This window comes from Adiantum capillus-veneris, chromosome 28 (assembly GCF_014529385.1).
Source record: "Adiantum capillus-veneris isolate H3 chromosome 28, ASM1452938v2, whole genome shotgun sequence".
Lineage (NCBI taxonomy): Eukaryota > Viridiplantae > Streptophyta > Polypodiopsida > Polypodiales > Pteridaceae > Adiantum > Adiantum capillus-veneris.
In genome coordinates, this window is record NC_140958.1 from 67,649,504 (window position 1) to 67,671,717 (window position 22,214).

Genomic DNA, 22,214 nt, shown 5'->3' on the forward strand with positions numbered 1-22,214 from the left:
CAACTTGGTAAAAAAATGTTGAAAAATGAGAAAGATGTAAATAATCGTGATTATTTACAACTGGCAAGTTTTTGCATCCTTTTGGTGAACTAAGCATGTACACATGTTTATCACATCAATATAAGCCTATGAATCAAATTTCAACAAGTTTGGACAAATTTTTTTCCAATTTACACTAGAAAGTCAGTACAAACTTTAGTTTTTACCCAGTTTTTTGCCAGTTTGGTGGTCCAAATCTGCTGTGCCTTTAAAAAAGTTGTTTGTACACATGCAATGAGTCAATGGTATGAACCTTGGTCAAATCTGAGCTAAAAGTTAATAATGACGATTATTATTTCAGACTTGAAATGAACCAATTTTTACAATTTTTCAATGGACAGTCTTTTTATGAGCTATTTTAAGCCTATGAATCAAGTCAAAACTTAATTTGGCCTAAAATATCAAGAAAAAGTAAATAATCTAAGTTTTGGCCAACTCTTTAAATTTTTACCTCGATGTGTCCTTGAGCTTACCCACTGGTTCAGACAACCTTTTAAACTTACTCTCCAGTTGGATTGAGTGCTTTGGAGTCTTTTCATGCTATTTTTAGCCGTAGACCTGAAATTTTGCAACTTCAAATAACAACTCATAATAATTCTTTTAGAGAGAGCAATGTTCTGAAATCCACCTAGGATCCTACTTACCCTACTCCTAGATTCTCATGCAATGGGGTTGTGGAAAGTGTCCACAAACACTCGTTTTCTTGTCTTTTATGGTTTTCTAATTATTGATCTTAAGACTTGTCTCGTCTATCAATCATCCTCAAAATCCTAATCTATTTCTACAATCCTACAATCCTAAAGGCACTCGACAAGTACGTTTACTTCCAAGCTACCTCTACACAGCAAAAGACGACAATCTTAGGCTATGCGGTTTCTAAAAGAAAGTTTTGAACTCTAGACGATCCTAGAGGAAGTTAAAGGATAACTTCACAAGACGCTCGTGTTTTTCCCTAGTTTAGGTCTCTTCGATCCCCGGTAGCGACGCTAAATGTGGGACACGTGTCTAACCTCACTATCCTATCTTATTGCAGTATTAGCGAGAACCACGATTAAATTGTCAATCCATGGGATGAAGCTGACTCGACTAGTGTATAGAGACTACAAGAGGGTGTCAACCTCTCGGAAAACAACTAACAACTCGCATCTAACTCATGCTACACTCAAGTGACAGAAATCACTAAAAGCCAATCGCTCATCAGCAAACAAATCACATCTGTTGTAGCATCAAATGACATCCAAACGTAACAAAACTTCTAGGATATGTTTAAAAGAACTAAGCACACATGCTTATGGTCTCAAATCCCACTTTAGGTCAAGTGCCAAAATCACGATTATTAACAGCATTGGATTTTGATCTAGTCGCATATCTAGATTGCTAACATAAATTGACTTCCAAGATTTCATAATTAATAGTGTATATAATGCGGGTTTGTAACAAGCCTAAGCTAGAAGAAAAGTTTTCTAGTGATAGAAGGGGTTTTAAGTTCATGACTTGCTAGAATAGCTCTTTAAGGTCTTTTGCAATTGTCTTTATGACATTAAAATACCACTTTTCTGATCGATTTGGTAGGATATAAGCGCACCGGTTGAAATGGTAAAATCCAAGTTAGATTTTGAGTTTGCCTTTGAGGAAAGCGGGAAACGTACACAAGTTTTAGTGTAATTACCGGTAAAGGCTTTCATATTTTGACTTAAAAGACCGAAAGAGGGAGAGAAATGGCGAGAACGGAAGAGAATATTGAGATAGAGGTCTTCAGTTCAATTCTCACCAGATAGACCTTTAAGATCTCGTGGGATTGCCCCTACGAAGTTTAAAAAAACCTTTAAGAGGTGGCAATAGGGTCTTGAAGACCATGGAAGAAAAAATTAAAATAATAATAATAAAAAGTGTGAGGGAATCGCCAGGTAGTTAGAGAGTGCTAGAGAGATAGAGAGCTTGTGTGTGTAGGGGGTAGTTTAGAGAGGGAGAGATATGTGTGTGTATAGTGAGAGAGAGATAGAAGGCTCTGCAATGCAAGTAGAGAGAAAGAGATTGCCGGGTTAGTTAGCAAGAAGGAGAGAAAGAGAGAGTTAGAGAAAGTTAGTACTCTGCAGCGTTAGTGGGAGAGTTCGTTTGCAGATTGCAAGCTCTGTGTGCATGTGTGATTGCCTGCAAGAGGTGTGTGCATTCTACTGTGTGTAGTTTCTTTTGTGTGTGTATGAGAATTAAGAGAGAGGAAGAAATTTCACTTATTGCCTGTAACGCAGAAGTAAGGAGAGAGAGGGAGTCATCCTGAGGGAGAATCATTAGTTTGTGTGTGTGTGTGTGTGTGTGTGTGAGAGAGAGAGAGAGAGAGAGAGAGAGAGAGAGAGAGAGAGAGAGCTCTTTTCAAGCCATTAATCAGGGAGTAGAGAGAGAGGGAGATACTTTTGGATACTCTCTGTGTGTTAAGTTAGGGAGAGAACTATTAAGTTAGAGAGAGAATCATTTCAATAAAGAGAGAGAAATTCCTATTCCCGAATAAGCAAGAGGAAGCGACGACAAAGACGAGACAAAAACAAATTTGGTGGACGACGACGGAGATGATAGTAACGCCAACAGAAGATTGAGTAAACCTTTGGTTAGTTGATCCGATTTTAAAATAGTAAGTAATAGCTGTTTGTTATTGTTTAAATGAAAACATAAATAAAATTTTATCATTTTATATATAAAAAATTCTAAAAAATAAAATCATTCTTTAACATAAACTTAAATTTAAAAAACAAAAATTTAGTTGTCTGAAAGTATTTAGTAAAAGTTTTAAGTTCAAAAATAGGATTATCAAATTGGTATATGCTTTTTTAGATGAAGCATTGGGATGGGGATTTGGATATTTGATCGGTATTAATATGAAATTCTAGTTGTTATATCCATGGTAGTGTCGGAAGAATTTCTCATATGTGTGTTTGCAAATCAATAAAAATCTAGATGGTTTTGAAAGTCGAAAACAATGTTTGAATCTTTGAACGTGTATACTTTAAAAATTTGGTTAAATTGACAACGTAAGGGAAATAGAGAAAGTAAGTTCATTCATAAGAAAATAAAAAAATGTGTATGGAAGTAGTATTCATGGCTCTGCTTACCCAAAATTAGAGTCTCAAGAGGCTAGTTGAGAGGGCCGTTAGGTTATTTGGACTACGTTAATAAGACTTGGAGGGCAACGTTCATTTGAAATGAACGCCCCTACCACGATACATCATCAAGATGCAAAGACCGGCTTCAAGGCAGCAAAGTATATGCTTAGAGCTTGGCTCCTAGCCCCAAAATCTGTAAGAAATGCTCTCCCACCCAAGAAACATACACACTTCCTCTCTCTTCTCTCTCTCCTCTCATGACCATAGCCATGCACACACAAAAATGAAAGGACTATGCTATGACACACAAGCAATGGGCATGAAACCATCCTCATCCTCTCCTTCCCTCTCCATGGATATTGCAAGAAAGCACACGAGAGAAAGAACAAGAAGGAGGAAGAGAGTTGTGCCAATTGGAGAGAGAAGAAAATGAACCGTGCAAGAGGTAGATAAAGGTAGAGAGAGGTGTCTGTAACCTCTCAACTTCCCAACCTCCCAAATCACACAACCCACTCCCCCTTCCTTTTCTTTATTTCAAGATTAAAGGCTACATAGCTTTAAAAGTTTAGGCATAGCATTTCATTTGGTGTGCACATGGCATTGTCTTTAACTTTTCAACACAAGAGAGGTTTTATGCCTTGGCCTTACAATTGCGGACCTACTAACATGCCAAGAGCATTTACAAAGTAATATGGGTTCAAACCTCATAGCAACAAGGTTACCTATAGGCATAGATGCCAATAAAATAAGGTAAAATTTATCAAGTGTAATAAGAAACACGCATCTTTTATCCTTTTTGATGACAAAATTGGAGGCTATCGTTTCTCCCTCACTTAGCTTGTGAGCTCCTGCGAACAAATGTTGATGAAGAACCTCACTGTTCAGCATACTGAATAAATTCCATCACTCTATTTCTCACTAACCACTTCTTCAACCCTCTTCAACATAAACAAACCCCATAACTCCATCACACTTCTCAAAAACATCCCCAAATACTCTCACACTTCAAACTCTGACTCCTACATTAACTCTCCTACTCAAGCTTCATCATCACAAAATACATAGGATAAGGAGAAAACATCATAACCATTTAACCACAACAACCGACAAACTTCACATGGAAGAAACAACAAACCCCAACTCCGAACACCATTTAGTTCCCCAAATATAAAAAAAAATGTGAAGCACACCCTCGCTCAAAATCTTCAATCAAATTTGCCACCCGGTTAAAGTACCCTTGCTCTGCTAAAAATCTCCGGCAACCATGATGGCCAAAATGCTTTGTGGCTATGTATATGCTTATGTGTGAACGGGTTCTTAACTTTGTAGATGAGCATAAAAGTAAATTCTAAATATAAACCACTCTCAGCAAAAAGGACACGTGCACACTGGAGGAGAGAGATCCCTGCTTGTCCATAGGTACTCCTCTCAATGAATTTCTGCTTCAATCAACCCCAGTCTTAGTTCCTCATTGTGCATCTTGCTTCTACAGAACCACAAGCTCCAACCTTGCTTCTCCTATCTTGCACCTCCCTCAATGTGGTGCTTCATCTTCACAGGGAAATGTGCTTCTTGCATCCTCATCTGTTCTGCAACCTATCCTCTTTTCCTTACTCAGATGCTCTCTGCACTATTGTTTCTCCCTGCTCTTGCCCTCTTGCTCTCATTTCTCTAATGACAAACCCCTTCTTGATTTGATTCTTGCCTCTTTGCCCTTGAATAACGCTACCCTAGATCACGGGCTCAAACTTATGCACCCCAACTCTTGCCCTCATCTCTTTCTTATACTAGCCCCTTAATGCAACAGACTTCGTCATCTCGTTTGATCGGCTCTATTTCTCAAGGTTGCAACCTGTTCGGAGGCCATGCTATTTTTTTGCTCTGCTACTTTTTCTTGCTATGGGCTCTCCAACTCTCTTTCACGCCATCTACTTCATGATTTACCCATTATTGTCCTGCTCCGTCCCATCAGGCTTTTGTTATTGGCAGCCCTTTTTGACCCACCATCTCTGTGCGCTACTTTGGCTTCTTGAATATGGAAATTACTCCAATTCCCTCTTCTTGCAGAGATTAAGACTAGCCCCTTCCCGACCAGTGCACCAAATGAACGCCCCTGCCACGGTACATCATCAAGATGCAAAGACCGGCTTCAAGGCAACAAAGTATATTCTTAGATTTTGGCTCCTAGCCCCAAAATCTGCAAGAAATTCTCTCCCACCCAAGAAACATACACACACTTCCTCTCTCTTCTCTCTCTCTCTCTCTCTCTTTGTCTCTCTCTCATGACCATAGCCATGCACACACACAAATGAAAGGACTATGCTATGACACACAAGAAATGGGCATGAAACCATCCTCATCCTCATCGTCATCCTCTCCTTCACTCTCCATGGATATTGCAAGAAAGCACACAAGAGAAAGAACAAGAAGCATGAAGAGAGTTGTGCCAATTGGAGAGATAAGAAAATGAACCATGCAAGAGGTAGATAAAGGCATAGAGAGGTGGTTGCAACCTCTAACTTCCCAACCTCCCAAATCACACGACCTACTCCCCCTTTCTTTTCTTTATTTCAAAATTAAAGGTTACATAGCTTTAAAAGTTTAGGCATAGCCTTTCATTTGGTGTGCACATGGCATTCACTTTAAGTTTTCAACACAAGAGAGAGGTTTTATGACTTGCATTTACAATCACCGGACTCCCTAACATGCCAAGAGCATTTACAAAGTAATATGGGTTCAAATCCCATAGTAACAAGGTTACCCACAGGCATAGATGCCAATAAACAAAGCTAAAAAATTATCAAGTGTAATAAGAAACACGCATCTTTTAGCCATTTTGATGACAAAATTGGAGGCTATCATCTCCTCACGCGTCTCAAGGACACTTTAAGCTTGAGTATAAGCACATGTTTGACATGGTTGATGAGTTATTGGCTCACATAGGCAACATGTGCAAAGAGGATTGTCGACCATGCACTCGATGGGCAACAACAATGGAGGATAGATTGATGATGAGTGCCCATACACCTCTATAGGATGGTGCATAGTACTCGGTGCTCCGAGCATTGTTGGAGGTCCTCAACTTGCAAGCAATATTTGGTTGGAGCAATGCAAGTGTAGATTCATTCTTGGGTAAATTATTTCCATGGCTTTTTATACATGGCACTCACTTCATGGCGTGGGCTTGTATATGTTTTAATAATCTTTTTGTTGTAGTTTGGTGGGCAAAATGCTTTCTAAAGGTCACCACATGCCTCCGGATCATCGACAAGCTAGATCTATGTGACTACACCTTGCATGGAGTATGAGCGCATCCACACGTGCGTTAATGATTGCATACTATACCGCAATGAGCATGCATATGCTACCTCATGTCCCGTGTGCGGGGAAGCATGCTACAAGAACGGAGTGAGTGGGACGCACCTACAAGGTATTGCGACATTTCCTACTAATTTCTTGCATTCAACACATGTTTAAAAGCAGGTCTATCATGGAGCTTGTCACATGGCACGCCAATCAACACTCAAATGATGAAATGATGCATGTCCCTTGCGATTCATCTGCATGGAGGCACATAGAGACACAATGGCTAGAGTTTGGGCTAGAGCCTTGACACTTGAGGCTTGGGATGACAAACGACTATGTCAATCCCTTTGGCAAAGTCCACTTCATGGAGCACTTGGCATGTGGTGATCATCAACTACAACATTCCACCATGGGAGACAACCAAGAAGGGCAATAGAGAGGCATCCCTGTTGTAGATGTCTCACTTCCAAACGAGAGGAGAGAAGCCAATGTGAGGGGAATCCTTATATGGACTATACACGACTATCCTGGGCTTGGGGAGATTTTTGGTATGAATCCTTTCATTATTCTCTCTAGTTACCATTTGTAGTTTGAAGGTTTTCTCTAATAATGTGATATGTGTACAGGGTTGTCCACATTGGGCCACAATGCATGCCCTACTTGTGGGCCATTATTGGTGACGGAGAGGCGAGATGCCTTGCCCAAGATAATATATCCAAACAACCATCATTTCTTACCCCAAGGTCATAGCAAATACAAGGCTCCAACAAATGGGAATATGCCACTAAAGCGTACGATGGAAGATTGGGCAACTCTTTGGGAAGAGCACTACAACAATGATCCACCCCGGACCACTCCACCAAAAGGCATGTAAAGGTATTCCATATTTTTAAGGCTTCCATATTGAAAGGAATTAAAAATACAACACTTCTTGGATCCCATGCACACAATTAAGAAGGTAGCTCACACCCTATATGACCACATTATTGGCAAAAAGAACTCATTGGGGGCGAGGGAGGATTTGAGGGTCTTGAAACTTCTCCCCACCTCCACCACTCCACGTGGAGCCCCCAATGGGAAGACTGTGCTTCCTAAAGCTCCATAGATGCTAGTCAAAGAAGAGCTAGATCAAGTGAAGGGTACCATTGCGTCTATTTGCATAGCAATAGGATACATAAGGTCACTAAAGGGAGCTTTCATAAAAGCAAAGAAAGGTGAAAGCGTTCAATTTTATGGGTTGAAATCCCATGATTAGCACAAGATGCTACATGTAACTCTTTCTCTCTATTTGTGTGTATGACTTTATCTCACTTTCTCGTTTACTATTTTGACATTGTAGTTCATTTTGCCAATGACTGTGTGCATATGCTGGGACAAGAAAGTGAGGGAAGCTATTTTCAAACCTGGTGAGTTAGTAAGGTACACCACAAGACTCCACTCAAATAGACCTTTTTATGTACACATACCTCAACTAGCACTTAGTGTATTCTTGTGTGTTTAATTGTAGATTTGTGAGCTCCAAGGAGATTGAAATAGATGCCATCCCTGATGTTCAAACACTCGCATGCATAACTTTAGGGTGGAGAAGTCCCTTTGTAGTTTCATGTTTATCCACGTAGCTAGCTACTGTTTGATGTTTTAACATCATATTTTTGAAATTTTTAATAACTTTCTTTAATAGTCGTAATGAAAAGGAATACATTGCAAGGAGAAAAATGATTTAAAGGTGGTTTGTACCTTATGTGGTGAAGTATGCATATAATAAAGCAACTACATAAGAGAGTTAAGCTCTTTAAAAAGCATAATGGACATGTTAATATTGAAAATCAAGTTGCAATCCACATCAAGAAGAAGTTGTTTTTTATTACAACGATGACACTAAAGAGTTTGCAGATCACGATGCATGTGAAAGTGGCACATGCCTAAGGATATGCACGTACAAAGGGGCTGAATGTCATGCCATGGCATGCTATAAGCCCTTGGGTTTATTACATCCCAAGTCCCTAAGTCTTAAGGCATAGTTCATCCCATGTTAGGGTATAGCCTTATCCTAACTTAGTTAGGTTTCCTTTGTGATCTAGTTAGGCCATGAGTTAATTAGGTCTCAGCGAAGTAGTCTCAACCAGGTAGTGGTAGTTAGCCCTCTAACTTAATCAAATACTCAAGTTAGCCTAACTAGCAGAACTAACTTGATTAACAATTAGTTTGTTCTAAGTTCAATTTTAGGGCCATGTGCCCGTACTATAGTGTCTTTGTTCAAGAAAAACCAGATTCAAGCATTCATAGGCATGGAGTGTCTATCTTAGTGAATGTATGTGTGTGTGTGTGTGTGTGTGTGTGTGTGTGTGTGTGTATATATATATATATATATATATATATATATAGAGAGAGAGAGAGAGAGAGAGAGAGAGAGAGAGAGAGAGAGAGAGGTATAGTTGCATCATTCCCAATTGTCTGAATGGCGCACGGGGAAGTCTTAAAGAAACTGAAAAATACGCCACCGCACCATACAACCACATCCTGAAAGTTATGAAGGTTATGAAAGAGCAAGAGAGAACGAGAGAGAGAGAGAGAGAGAGAGAGAAACAGAGAGGGTAGAGGTTATGAAAGTATCCATTATGAAGGTGTATATATATATATATATATATATATATATATATATATATATATATATATATATATATATATATATATATATATAGAGAGAGAGAGAGAGAGAGAGAGAGAGAGAGAGAGAAGTATAGTTTGCATCATTGCCAATTGTCTGTATGGCAAGCGGGGAAGTCTTAAAGAAACTCAAAACTACACCACCATGCCACACAGTCACATCCTGAAATTTAAGAAAGTTTTGAAAGAGAGAGAGAGAAATGGAGAGGGTAGATGTTATGAAAGTTTCTATTTGGGAGAGAGAGAGAGAGAGAGAGGGGGGGGGGGGGGGGGGGGGAGAGAGAGAGAGAGAGATGGAGAGAAAAAAATAAAGCTCGCTCCAAAGCCTAATCAAAAAGCTCTCTTTGGAGCGAACATTTTGGGGCAAGCTTTTAGAGCAATCTTTTTTACTAGATTTGGTTAGTAGAGAAATATCCAAAAAAATCTCCCTCTGAGCTCACTCTAAACCTCTACTCGATTGATTTATGGTATGGGGGTGCTCAAGATGCCCTATGAAAATGTGGACCTAGAGAGGCCCTCAAGCGTATCAGGAGGCGAGATGGTTAGGACAAACAAAGGGAAACATCTCTAGCATCCAAGGTAGCTTTTTAACCCAGCGGTGTTGTCCTTAGTTTCCTTGGCCAGAGTCGGTCTTAGTCTTTCTCTTGCCAATGCCAAAACTCACCATGCAGTCGCAATATTCTATCGTCGGTGGCTTAGTGTTGGGCACTATAGTTGTGCCTTGACAATAGCTTCATGTAGCCTTTTAAGGTATTGTAAGCATATATGTCCATTAATTTGTAGTGCATGTGGGTGTCTCTATTTTGTGTGCATTTGTGTTCTATTTTGTGTGTTGCAAGGGTGTGTTTATTGTACGTTCTACTTTGAAGACCGCATGGGTGTGTCTATTGTGTATTCTGCTTCGAATACTGTATGCATGTGTCTATTGTGTGTTTTGCTTTGTATATTGCATGGGTGTTTGTTGTGTTGTATTGTATTGTGTGTGTGTGTGTGTGTGTGTGTGTGTGTGTGTGTGTGTGTGTGTTGAGAGAGAGAGAGAGTTGAGAGAGTTGAGAGAGAGAGAGAGAGAGAGGGAGTTCTTGTGTGGTGCCATCATAAGGTAGGAACATGAAGAGGAACATTATTTTCTCAAGCTTTAATTCTGTGAAGTGTAGGCGTGTATGAGCACAAGTGAGTTTATTTCTAGTTTATTTTTTGCCTCTCTTGATGGCGTATGTAAACTTGGCTTCATTTCTATTCAAGCAGCATGATGTTTTAGCCACGTCAAATTGTTGTGCTTGTTGGCTAGAGGGTAATCCCATAGGCATATGAACCTATAGTTCCATTGTCAGGCACCCCATTGTACTTGCCAATTATGATTAAATTTCTTTTCTAAATCATCTTCTACACCTCCCTTTGCACTATACTGCCTGAAGATCTCCTTTGTGACTTGGGTCGTTGAGGTCTTGAAACAGTTCCCTCTGGCTGGTATGTTGGTCCTAGCCAAGGCTTCTTTGAGTCTTTGAATGCACCACATTGCTTTAATTATAGAGATATTGAATTCAAGTTGCATGGTGTCTTCATCTTTCATGGTATAGTTATGGAAGAAATCCTACCATGATCTAATCCCAGCTTTAAAACGTTTGTGAGCTTTCTTGGGACAAGGTAGTCTTAATCTTGTTGCAAAATATGTAATCCATGGTGAGTTAAGTAAAGAATTTTGATAGTTAGTCTTGAATTCCTTGGAAGGGGACTAATGAGCTTTTAGTGTTTGCCAAGCATCCCAAAACCTGCACACAAGTTTGGAATGATAGGGAACAAAAGCCTTTGAAGAGAGTAGCATGTCCCTCAAGTTCAGGTTGCTTTAGGTTTTGTATTCCCTTAATTTAAACTTCTGAAGATCCTTTTTAAGGAGTAAGGCCTAATAGTCATCTGAGTTGGCAAATTTCATTACCCATTTTCCAGCTAATATGGTGGAAATCCTGTTTAGATTGAGGAGTCCTAGACCACCTTTAGCTTTGGGGAGAATACACGTATCTCGAGCTACTTTAGGAAATTTTGGGTTATCAATGTCACCTCCCCACAAGTGTGATTTGGCTATAGAAAAAATTATGTCCATTCAATACCTGGCAAATTACCAACAAGACAATGAGAGAGGAGAGAAGGTAATAGTTAAGCACAAAGGTCCTGAAAGAGAGATATTGTTGATGATAGTGCCATCTATAGACTTTCTGTCTGAATTTTTTTTACTACTACACTCCCATCTTTGGGCAAAGGTGACCTTGAACCCATCCTCTATGTGCTTACATCCAGCATCAATAAACTATATGTGGTGCAGTACTTGCATACATCATATACCCAATTTTGGAGTGGTTAATAACTGAACCATTGGCTATACTAAACCAGTTAAGGCATTCCCAAAAACATTCAATGGACTTTCTCTCACTGCCTAGAATTGGTAGGGAACTAAGAAGTCTTGATATTCATTATAAAACTCATTTGATATGCCATCCAAACTAGTTTATTTTCCAGCTTTTAGAGAGGAAATAGTCTCCCTCAATGCCCTCTCTATGAGAGGCTGGTCAAGCTATTTAGCTATATGAGCAGGGACCATCTTTTTCTCGATTTTAGCAATGGTATTGTAGGAACTAAGCGGAAATGTATGGAGTCTCTAATAGACATCGTGAGGAGAGGAGAAAGAGCAGATGAGAGGGATAAGATAAGGTTGCACAAAAAGGAGGGATTTCTTAGGTTTTAGGCCTTTTAAAGCTTTACAACATGTTCACATGCTAGGTGTCAGTCCAAGTTGAGCTGACCCCAATAGGTAGCTCTAACATTAGTTTGGTTAGCCCCTCTTTGAGGTGGAGAGGAGAATATCTTGGGATAAAGTCTTTTATTTTCTTCTTCTTAAGAGGATTAAACATATCTTTGTCATAGTTATTTATTCTACCAATCCAAAAATCTCTAGTCCGGCTTATGGAAGCCTTAGCTGCTAGGAGCTCTAGTCCAATTTATGGAATCTTTAGTCTAGTTTATGGAAGCCTTAGCTACTAGGAGATCCTCTTGTTTTAATTGGTTTTTTAGATTCATTAGTGAGGGGGCTATTGGGTGGGATTGAGCAAGATTTGTTGTGATATCATCATCCTTCTCTTAGTCCTTGTCTTTCTAGCCTACCTTTTATAACCAGTTAAGAGCCTCTGAGTATCCTTCTCAGCTTGGGCCCATGCCTTAAAAGGAGAGGAGTGTAATCTAATGCCTTCTCATATATACCCTTTATTTTAACCTTGACACGGTTAATAGACAAAAGTGAATGATCCAAATGAGGCCATCCTGCCTTATATATACATTCATCTTTGTGCATTTCGAAAAAAATGGGGGTATGATGAGATTACATAAAATTCTTATCCTTATGACAACTTAAATGCAAAAAATTATGCAAAAGGTATAAGTTCATGTAGATTTTGTCCAACCATGCAGCTCTATAGCATTCTCCTTGCCGTCATTTGTTTGTCCAAGAGTACTTGGATTATTGTTATCTAATCAATTGATCCCATTCCAATTTCTCTCTGGCATTAATGGTCATCCCCATATTTTTCCACCTTTCAACCATGTTGAAATCATCTGTAAGCATACAGTGATTAGGAAGAATAGAGATTTGCTCCCACGTACATGCTCTTTCTTAGATGGATTTAGAGGCATCAATAAAAACTATAGTATAACTGAAAGGGGAGCTAAAAGAGATGGCCACCTAGTTTCCATTAGGGGCCTTATTATGTCTATGGCAACACCTCCTCTACCATGTTGATGGTGTGCTACATACCATTTGTAACCTGCACCTAATCTTTGAAGGTATTTCTTAAAGAATCACCAAAACTTTTAACCTCCTGCAAACATATAAAATCTGAACTGATGTTAGCATCATTAGTCCATTGCTTAAATGTATATGACCTCATTAGGTCAGCAACGCCTTTACAATTAAGAGAAAACCTTTTGATTGGTGGGAATTTTAATTTTTATTGTTCTTTGAGGTTTTTGTCAGTGACACTGATATCCTATTGGGATCCTTTGAGGACCTCTATTTCCTTTTTGCTTTTATTGCTACTAGGGTAGGAGTTTTTCCTTTTCAACTTGAGTCATTAATATGTCTACTGAGTACTCTATTTTTGGAGAACCCATAGAAGCTTCTTTTACTACTTCATCTTGCTTTTCCAATTACTTGACAAAAATTCTTTCCTCTTGCACTTTTTTTTTATAGAAACTTGAGAGCTAGAGATTGATTCCTCTTTTGAATCTAAGGAGGAGGATGGTAGCAAGCCCCTTGCTCTGTCTGTAGCTAGCTGGGGGAATAGAGTATCATTAGGGTCTTTTTGATTGTTGAATGGCTCTTTACGTGTCAAGATTCTAAGGATTTGTGGTCCTATCTTTTGTAACTGCTTCATTTACATTCTCCTCCTTGGTAGAAGAAATCCCTATATCATAATTAAAAGGGGCATATACATCCAAAAGAAGAGGACTATAAGAATTTCTATTCCTTGAAGAGGAAGACTTTCCATTTTTGGGGAGCTTATAAGAGTTTTTTGTTGACACATGTTGGAATTCCTCAGCTTTGCCTGGGATAGGGTCTTCCTGAGATCGAATGGGTTTAAGATCTGGGTAGTCTTTAATGTGATGCCCTTGTTCCATGTAGTGGAAGCATGCATTGGTGGGAAAGTTTTAATAAACCACTCTTTGGAGGTGTAGAGATTTTATTGTAGAGCTTCTCATAGGGATGTAAGCCTTCATTTCAACACTTAAATCTATTTCTATCAAAAGATGAGGACCTGTTGAGGATCCCATTTAGATCTGTATCCTTAAACTCTCCCTATACAAGCACCTATGTTTTTTAGCCATGGGTCCAACTTTGTGGGTAAGTCGAGGAAATTCAACCAGCATAGAAGCTTTTGTAGGTTTAGGTCCCCTAGGATTAAAACTTGCAAACCAATTGAAGATAGACATAGGTGTATTCCTAAGGAGCCATTGTCCTTGGCTAACAACTTGAAGAGTAGCATTGGGTCATAAAAAAAGAAGAGGTAGTAATTGTTTGGCAAATACTGAACATGGGAAACCTTAATGTTTTTATTGTCCCATTGCTAGGAAATCCAAGCTTTCAAGGTTTTCAGGGAAGTCTAATCCCATGACAAAGCTCAATGACAACCCTATCTTGTAACTGAGAATGCCACATAATCCAACTAGTGCAAGTAGTGCTACTATTAGAGATGGAGAGTTGAAGATCCATGGCACAACATAGTGACACACGCACAAAGTTTTGGTGCTTGCACTAACATAGACAAAGAAGCTCAAGGTGACATAGAAGTAGAAGGAGAAGAAAGGCTGCTTTCAAAAGAGAGAAGAAACCCATCCATGCATGAAGAACGAAATCTAGAAAGCATCTTTCTCTACGATTGAAATAACCAATATGTCACCATCACCTCCTCTTGATTTTTTTTTGGCCTTTGCAAAATTACATGAGCCTTTTATGCGAGAGAGAGAGAGAGAGAGAGAGAGAGAGAGAGAGAGAGAGAGAGAGAGAGAGATTTTATTATCGTCTCGGAGGTCAAATATGACCTATGGGACCAAAGTTACATGTGATGTAGTATGTGTATGGCTGATGAGTGACTCTCGATGCTCCAAAATTGTGGTGATGAGAGTCACAATGGAGAGCCCACACTGTGGCTGTGAGAGAAAAGTGTGTAGATCTAAGCCATGGCTGAAAATGTGAGAGAAGCAAGTTTGGATGTGACCAAAAGCTGAGCACTCTAGTAGTGCGTGGTACTCACACTCTCGAACTTGCAGTGAGCATAATGTGCACAATTGATTTGACTCTTCTCCATTGCCCCAACGCCCTGTCTCGCACAGAAGGGAATGGGAGCTAAACTAAATTGTGGGACAGGTGTCTAACCTCACTCCTATCTCATTTCATACATAGTGAGAACCATGAATATAATTGTCAATCCATGGGGAAAAACTAACTCGACTAGTGCATAGAGGCTACAAGAGGTTGTCAATCTCTTGGAAAACAACAAATAACTTGCATCTAAGTCAAGCTACACTCAAATGACTGAAATCATTAAAAGCTAATCGCTCATCGACAAAAAAATCACATCCTTACAGCATCAAACGAGATCCAAACATAACGAAACTTCTAGGACATGCTTATAAGACCTAAACACACATGGTTATGGTCTCAAATCTCACTCTACGTCAAGTGCAAAAATCGTGATTATTAACAGCAGTGAGTTTTTGACCTAGTTGTTCTCGACCCAGAATACATCTAAATGCTTAGCAATCATGCCCCAATACCTCGCCTATACTTAGTTTTTTATTTTTAAGCTTAAATTCCTACTTATGATGAAATTAGGCCGCGGATCGGTGATACCAAAAGCTACAAAATATCGTGAAATGCTTACGTCAATGCGTATAGCTCTTACCTACGGTTGCAACGCAACAGACGCGACTGCAATGTGACAACCGGGGAGGGAGTAGGAAGCGCGAGAAGGAGAGAAGTGAGTGTCGTTAGCTCACACTGTGTTTCTATTATCCAAAACTTACAAAAATTGGCTTTTATACCTTAGCCAAGGTTTTTGGTGGTCAAAACTAATAATCTGGGAGCTCTAACTAAAGACAAGTTGATACAATCTGGAAGCTTGTAGCCCCGGCTCATCAATTACAATGTTTATATGGAAAGTAGGAGTTACAATATTCCCGATTCATCAAAATAATAAATATTTTTACAATAAAAGCTTCAAAAAATGGTATCCGAGTTAGCTTGCTGCTAACATTCCTCCCCTCCTAGCCCGTGTCATCCCTTGACACAAATTTATGGGTTGAAGTAATCTTCAGGTTGACGGATGGCAAGGCGGTCTTTAAGTGCATGGAGTGATTTTTCATATCCGAATCTTCTCTCTTTGTCAACTACCTGCAAGAATTGCATGGTGACTCTGTTTTTAAGCTCAATGGCTGAGTAGCCAACAAATCTGGAGGTTAGGTTGCTTATCACTGGCCCAAATAACTTCGTTCGCCAAGTGAAGAACCCTGTATAGAACGCTTCCTCAAACGCCAACATATTACTTAAGGGCAAAAACATGCACCTGGCGTAGAAGCCGTAAAGAAATTCTACGGAAGGCTGGCCACTTAAGTCATAATAGAGGCCCTTATTGCCTTTGAGAAATGACATCCATGGTGCCCCTGCTTGCTCTGGCTCATGAAAAGCTTCAATACATGTGAGCAGCATTCGACAGATCTTGTATAGCATAGAACATGAAAGGTTAGGAAGGCTTTTGAAGAATTTGATGTGCTCGTTAGGGTTTTCACCATGTATTTCTCTGTCAGTGTTCCCTGCTCTGGAGCTGGCAATCTTGGATAGTTCAGCCATGTAGGCCGCTTCTTAGTCAGTGCTTCATGTGCTCTCCATGTCCTTACCCGTGGTACAGGACAAAAGGTTGGATCTTTCTAAAGGGATGTAGGTGGTCTTGTGAACAGAATCAAACATCTAGGATTCTTGTTCAACTCGCTCTTTCTCCACTTGGGATGGACATCCTCTGCGCCTTCTTCCTGCATATCTTTATATAGTCTTTCTTTTGCATGTAACATCTCTACCTTGATCGAAGGATATGGCATTGATTGTTGATGCCATTGGGCATTGATTTGGTTGGGATTGAGTTGAGTGACATTAATTGAATGGAGAACTCTCAACTCCCAATCCATCGTTACCTTCCATTGTTCATCTTCTCCTGAGCAACCTATCCTTTGAGTGCATCTTCCTCAGCTTTGGAAAGTTGGACCATGGGCACTTTTTGAGCATCTATGAGTGGTACCTAAAAGTCTTCTTCTCCTCCTTGCCCTTCTCTCGGCTGTGTTTCCATCTCAACAAAAGAGACTGATGGAATTTCAACATTTGGTTGCTATGAGGTACCAACTTCTTCTTGTGTCTCTGGCTATCCCTCTCGCAATAGCTGATTGACTCTTTTTAGCTCTGCTATCTCGGAGCAGTTGCTCTTCCTGTTGTACCCACATTAGTGCAAGGTCTCTTCTCTATGATTGCTCTAGCTTTAGCTCGAGCTCGAGATCCTTATTTTCTTTTCCAATGCTTTATATACTTCATATGTACCTTTGATCGAGGCAACTGCGGGATTTTCTCATATCTATCACAAAAATGCTGCCTGATCATCGATCCTTTGCTCTAAGTATTGAAGTATTCGCTACGTTGAGCTGCACTTGGATCTTCTCTACTGACAGAGTTGTGGTTAGGAGTTCATTGGTTACCTCTCAGTTGTTGGTCTTTGGTCTTGCATGCATCTGATAACTTTGTTAAAAGTTCTCCCAGCTCATCATTTCCTTTTACTGCTTCTCTTTGGCTAGCTGGTGTTGTTCAGCTTCAGCTTTCAGCTCTTGGACTTGTCTTTGCAGATTTGTAATGATATTCATCCTATCCTCTAGCTCTTCTTGTAGAGCATCGATGACCATTTCAAGCTCTATAGCCTTAGCACTGTGGCTAAGTGCTGCTTCTCTCAATTTTTCAGCCATCTCCTGCATCTGCTTGGCATATTCATTAACCTGTACGATGACTTCATTGTCTGTCTGCCAATCTTCAGGCTCTATAGGCTGCCTAGATGTTTCAGAAGTTTCTATGTGTGGCTCCTTGGGTGGTGCTGTGGTGGCTGCTTATGGTTGTGTCGGGGTTTCTACCTCTCCTTGAGGCGTTGCGGTTGTCTTGGTTGCCTTTGCTTCTTGAGGCTTCATCGATTTCTCAATCGTTTCTTGTTGGGTGTAGTTGTAGAAGGGGTGGCCTCTATCTCTGTTGCTTTGGGATGCTCAAAACTTGTTGTCTCCTATGGTTCAGACTCCTTTTCTTTGGCTTCCTCGCCCTTAGTGGGTCTAATTGCTGGTGAAGGTGGAGGGCTTGACATCGGGTGGTCTACCTATTCTGTAGCAGGTGAGGTAGGCTTCGGAGACATTTCCTCCTGATAGTGTTGTGTCTCGCTTTGTGCAGTAGCCTCTGCTTGTGTTTGTTGCTCTGTTGCTTCTTCTCTTGCTCTCCTCTTAACCTCTTGAGCTTCTTTTAACTTGAGGGCTTCTACCTCTGCATACATTCGCTTGAGAAAATCTGTGGGGTCCTCTACATCTTTCCTTGTAGGTTTCTTAGTTCTGGGATCCCTTATCTCCAACTGACGGGATGACAATGCGGGCCACAATTTCCTTCGTGATCACCACTTCTACTTTTTGTCCTTATTGGTCAGTAATTTCGGCTTATCCATCCTCTTTAATTATAGACAACAACTCATAGGCTTTTTGGAAATCTATGCCACATGGTTCCTAGCTGTACAAGTCCCTGAGGCCTAGCCTTCTGTTGGCTTCTTTTGTGTCTGGCTTTGCCGCGACATCATAAAACTCTTTTGGAAGCATCTATAGCTCTACTTGGTGTCCTTATTCACTCTTAAACCTGCCAGTGAAAATTGTTGTATTGTTTTCCTCAAGCTGTTCTCTAGACAAATATGTTGCTTTGGCTGTCTTCACTGAACTTGGGTCCAGTTGGTAGGGTGGCAGCTCTTGCAGCTTCTCTTTTGGGGACACCCTCTTCTTGGCCTTCTTTGCAACATGCATTGCTCCTGTTAAAAGTAAATGCCAATGTTAGAAAATTTCTGCAATTTTCGCTCTGAAATGCCCTTGACTCTGAATTGCTAACAACTTGAATCCAATTTGCTTCAAATCAATTTTAGAAAATGCATAGATGCATGAAAACATATAAAGATCAAAATCACAAAGTTGAAGCAAAAATTTTGCAACAAAAGTAAAGAATCGCGATTATTTACAGCCGGAGATTTTTTACAACTTTTTGCATTTTTGTCATGATAGGCTTGAAATATATAGCAATTAGATACTCTCAGTGAAGTGTGGGCTTATTTGAGTGCACAGGGTGGAAATGATGCCAGATTTAGGCTTTCCGTCTCTGAAACAGTAGATATAAAGGGATTTTGAGATTTTAAGATCCAAATTAGCTCAAATTTGGTTAGTGGCCTTGGGACATCATGTGCTTTGGTCCCATAAGGTCAAAGTTGCAAGTTTCCCCCATTTTGGAAGAAAGTAAATAATCGCCATTATTAACTTTTTCATCAAAATGGACATTTTTTGGTGCAACTTGGTTCTAGGCATGATGTAGACTTTGTGTATGAGGTATGAGGTGATTTGGATCAAAAAATGTGACAGATAACTCAAAATTTGGATTGGAAGGACTTTTTTGCGTTTTTTTGACAATTTTCCAAGTTATCATTGATCATTTTGACTCTTATATTTGAAATTTGGCATGTAATAGGTGTGTACAAATGATAGGTGAAGTGAAGGTACCATTTTCAAACTAAAAATGTGCAAAAGTAAATAATCATGATTATTTATAGTAGTTAACTTTTTTTTGCTAAACTTGACAAATTTTGACCTAAACATATTCAATACACCTAGAAAAAGTCCTAAATTGAATTTGGTAAAGTTTTGTCTTGTGGGCATAACTTCGTGCTTTGTCGACTCTAAAATCACCAATTTTTGTGACTAGATGACCTGTGAAGTTGGTTAGTCACTTTTGAAGCTATGGACTTGTCCGCTACATAGTCTTGAAGCTACTCATCCAATTTTGGTCCATTTGGAGTCAGTTTGACTTCGTACGTCAAATTTGACGCTTTGTAGCCTTCGAGGTGTTTTTTGCTTTTCAAGAGCTTTCCTTGACTTTTTTTATGAAACCATCCGTGTACATTGTGTATAGACCCAGTCTATAAGCTGTCTGTGGAGTCAGAATCCAATTCTTGCATCTGGCAAAAACCTAGCTTTTCTACTTGGGACCTCCCTCGACCCCTGCCGAATGGTCATCTGGTGATATAGATGCGTTCTATTACATAGGGGCATGCTACAATTTAAGTCTTGTCCGATTTGGTTGAGCTGACAGGCTGCTATGGTTAATTTTTGGTCGTAGGACTTTGTGCACTGCTCGATTTCTAGGGTTTTTTCCTTGGGCTTAGACTAGCTACCGGCCATACAGAGTTGATCATTGATAAGCATAGAACTTACCCCTCATGTTTCGTGTGAAATGGCACTGTAAACAGGCGACTCCGGGAATCGCGCGCGAAGAAGGTCTCGGAGCTCTTCTCTCCAAGGGCAACTAGTGGAAATGATGTGATTTTAGACTACCTTGGATATCTATACTCGGACTTCTCGATCCATTTTTTTCCAAATTCCCCTGTTAGTCCTACTAGGCCGTGAAATCTATGTTAGACTCAAAAATCTCTTCAATCGAATTCCTATAGCTCATTCTGCAAGAATTTGTGAAAGTCAGTCTTGGCCGCCTAATTTAGGCTTTCAGCTTCCATTTGCCGATTTGAATGAAATTTGTTGTGCCTATCCGCCTTGTCCCTCTGATCATCAGCGTATCTTCAATTTTTCCATCTGACTTTATTTGCTATTTATTATTAATTTTTGACATGTTTATTAAAAAATCAAAGAAAAAAACAAAATGCGCTAAAAAAGCAAAGTGAAAATCCAATAATTAAGAAAATCCATTGAAAAATATAGCTTTATTGTTTTTTGTTGGGTTTCTCCATTTTTAAGTCCCCATGCCAAGAAAAATGATGAAAAATAACAAAAAAAGGACCAATTTTTGATGATTTTCTCATCGTATATACAATATTTACACTCATCGGGGAGATGCTATCAGTTAAATTTTTCCTGTTGATGATTTGTTAAGGGCATTGTTAGGTAATTTTGCAAAAAATCACACGTTAACATCAAACTTTTCCTCCCTCTTCAAACATTGCCCTTAATTACTTAGTTCCCTTCCACCCCTCCTAGATGGCATACTCCGAGACGACTGTGTGCATGGGTTCAACAATCGTGTCTATGCATAGCCTTGGTTGGCTCTACCATGCTTTGAAGATCAAGCTGTTAAAACCATTATGTTGTGCAAGAGTTGGGCCTTGAGTAATTAACTCAAGGGTTTCTGATGTCGAGGTTTTCTTTTGCTGTCTTCCAAAGAGCAAATCTTGTAGCTTGTGTGGTCTTTGCTTTATTGTACCATCAGGATGCTTTGGCATGCTGATTTCCTGAGCTGTTGGTATCAATAATGATGGTTGTTGAGCTTTTACCCGCCATTGATATCTTGGTTTGCTTTGGTTAGAATGACGTGGTTGAGCCTTCTCAGACTTAACTCTCCATTGCTTGATCGGTTTTACAATTTGCGGAGAAGATCAGTGCTCCTTTTTCTTTTAAATTCATTTCATGTTAGGTTCCCTGCTCGGAGATGATCTTTTTTGTGTCTTGAACCTTGAAACTGGTACAGTAGATGATGTTTTGGGCATCCAAACTTGAATCGGCTTATCCTTAAGCTGTGCTTTTGGTACCCAGAGTCCTTGCATGCTAGCATTTGCTTGTCGATAGGATGGAAAAGATTGATTGCTTCGTGGTTTGCTCTGTTGGTAACCTCCTTTCCATTCCTCTTTGCTCGGTGCAATTGGAATAATGAGTTGTCCGCCTTTAGGTGATTGCTTGAGTTGATTGGTATCCCAATCTGGTACTGCCTTGTACCTCCACATCCATGAGATTCTAAGAATCATTTATCATTCATGTGTTCATCTGGTAAGTATACAAATTGATGAGGGCATGAACAACCATGTACTATCACATTTAAGTTGACTACTCCCAATGTCGGTGTTGGGATTTTGTTGCATCCTTTAATAGTCGATACTCCTGCTGTCAAAGACTGCTTGTTGCTTTCTTGTACGTGGAATAACTGACTGCATTTACTCGAGCTTCTGTATCAACCAATGCATTTGTGCTATGATTATTCAGTTGTACTTTGATGCAAAGGTCCATTCCATGTAACCATTCATCATCCGTTGACACTGCATCTTTCTGTAATTCCCATAGTCGGTCATCTAGTTCCAGAGTGTTGATGGAATAGGGATTTGTTGGTTTTTGAGAGCAGCTTTTCTTTTGAGTACTCAAAGTCGAGCTTCCTCTTGGGCTTCATCAATAACTTGCTGTTGTTTTATCTTTCTTGGCTTAGCTGCATGCATCTTTTCTAGTAGTTCGTTGGTTAGTGGAAAATTGTAC

At 39.7% G+C, this 22,214-nt stretch overlaps 1 pseudogene; it reads left to right on the forward strand.

Annotated features, from left to right (window-relative positions):
- The window catches only part of LOC147420609 (uncharacterized), a 31,750-nt pseudogene extending 14,211 nt beyond the window's left edge, over positions 1–17,539 (forward strand).
- The last annotated feature ends 4,675 nt before the right edge of the window (positions 17,540–22,214 follow it).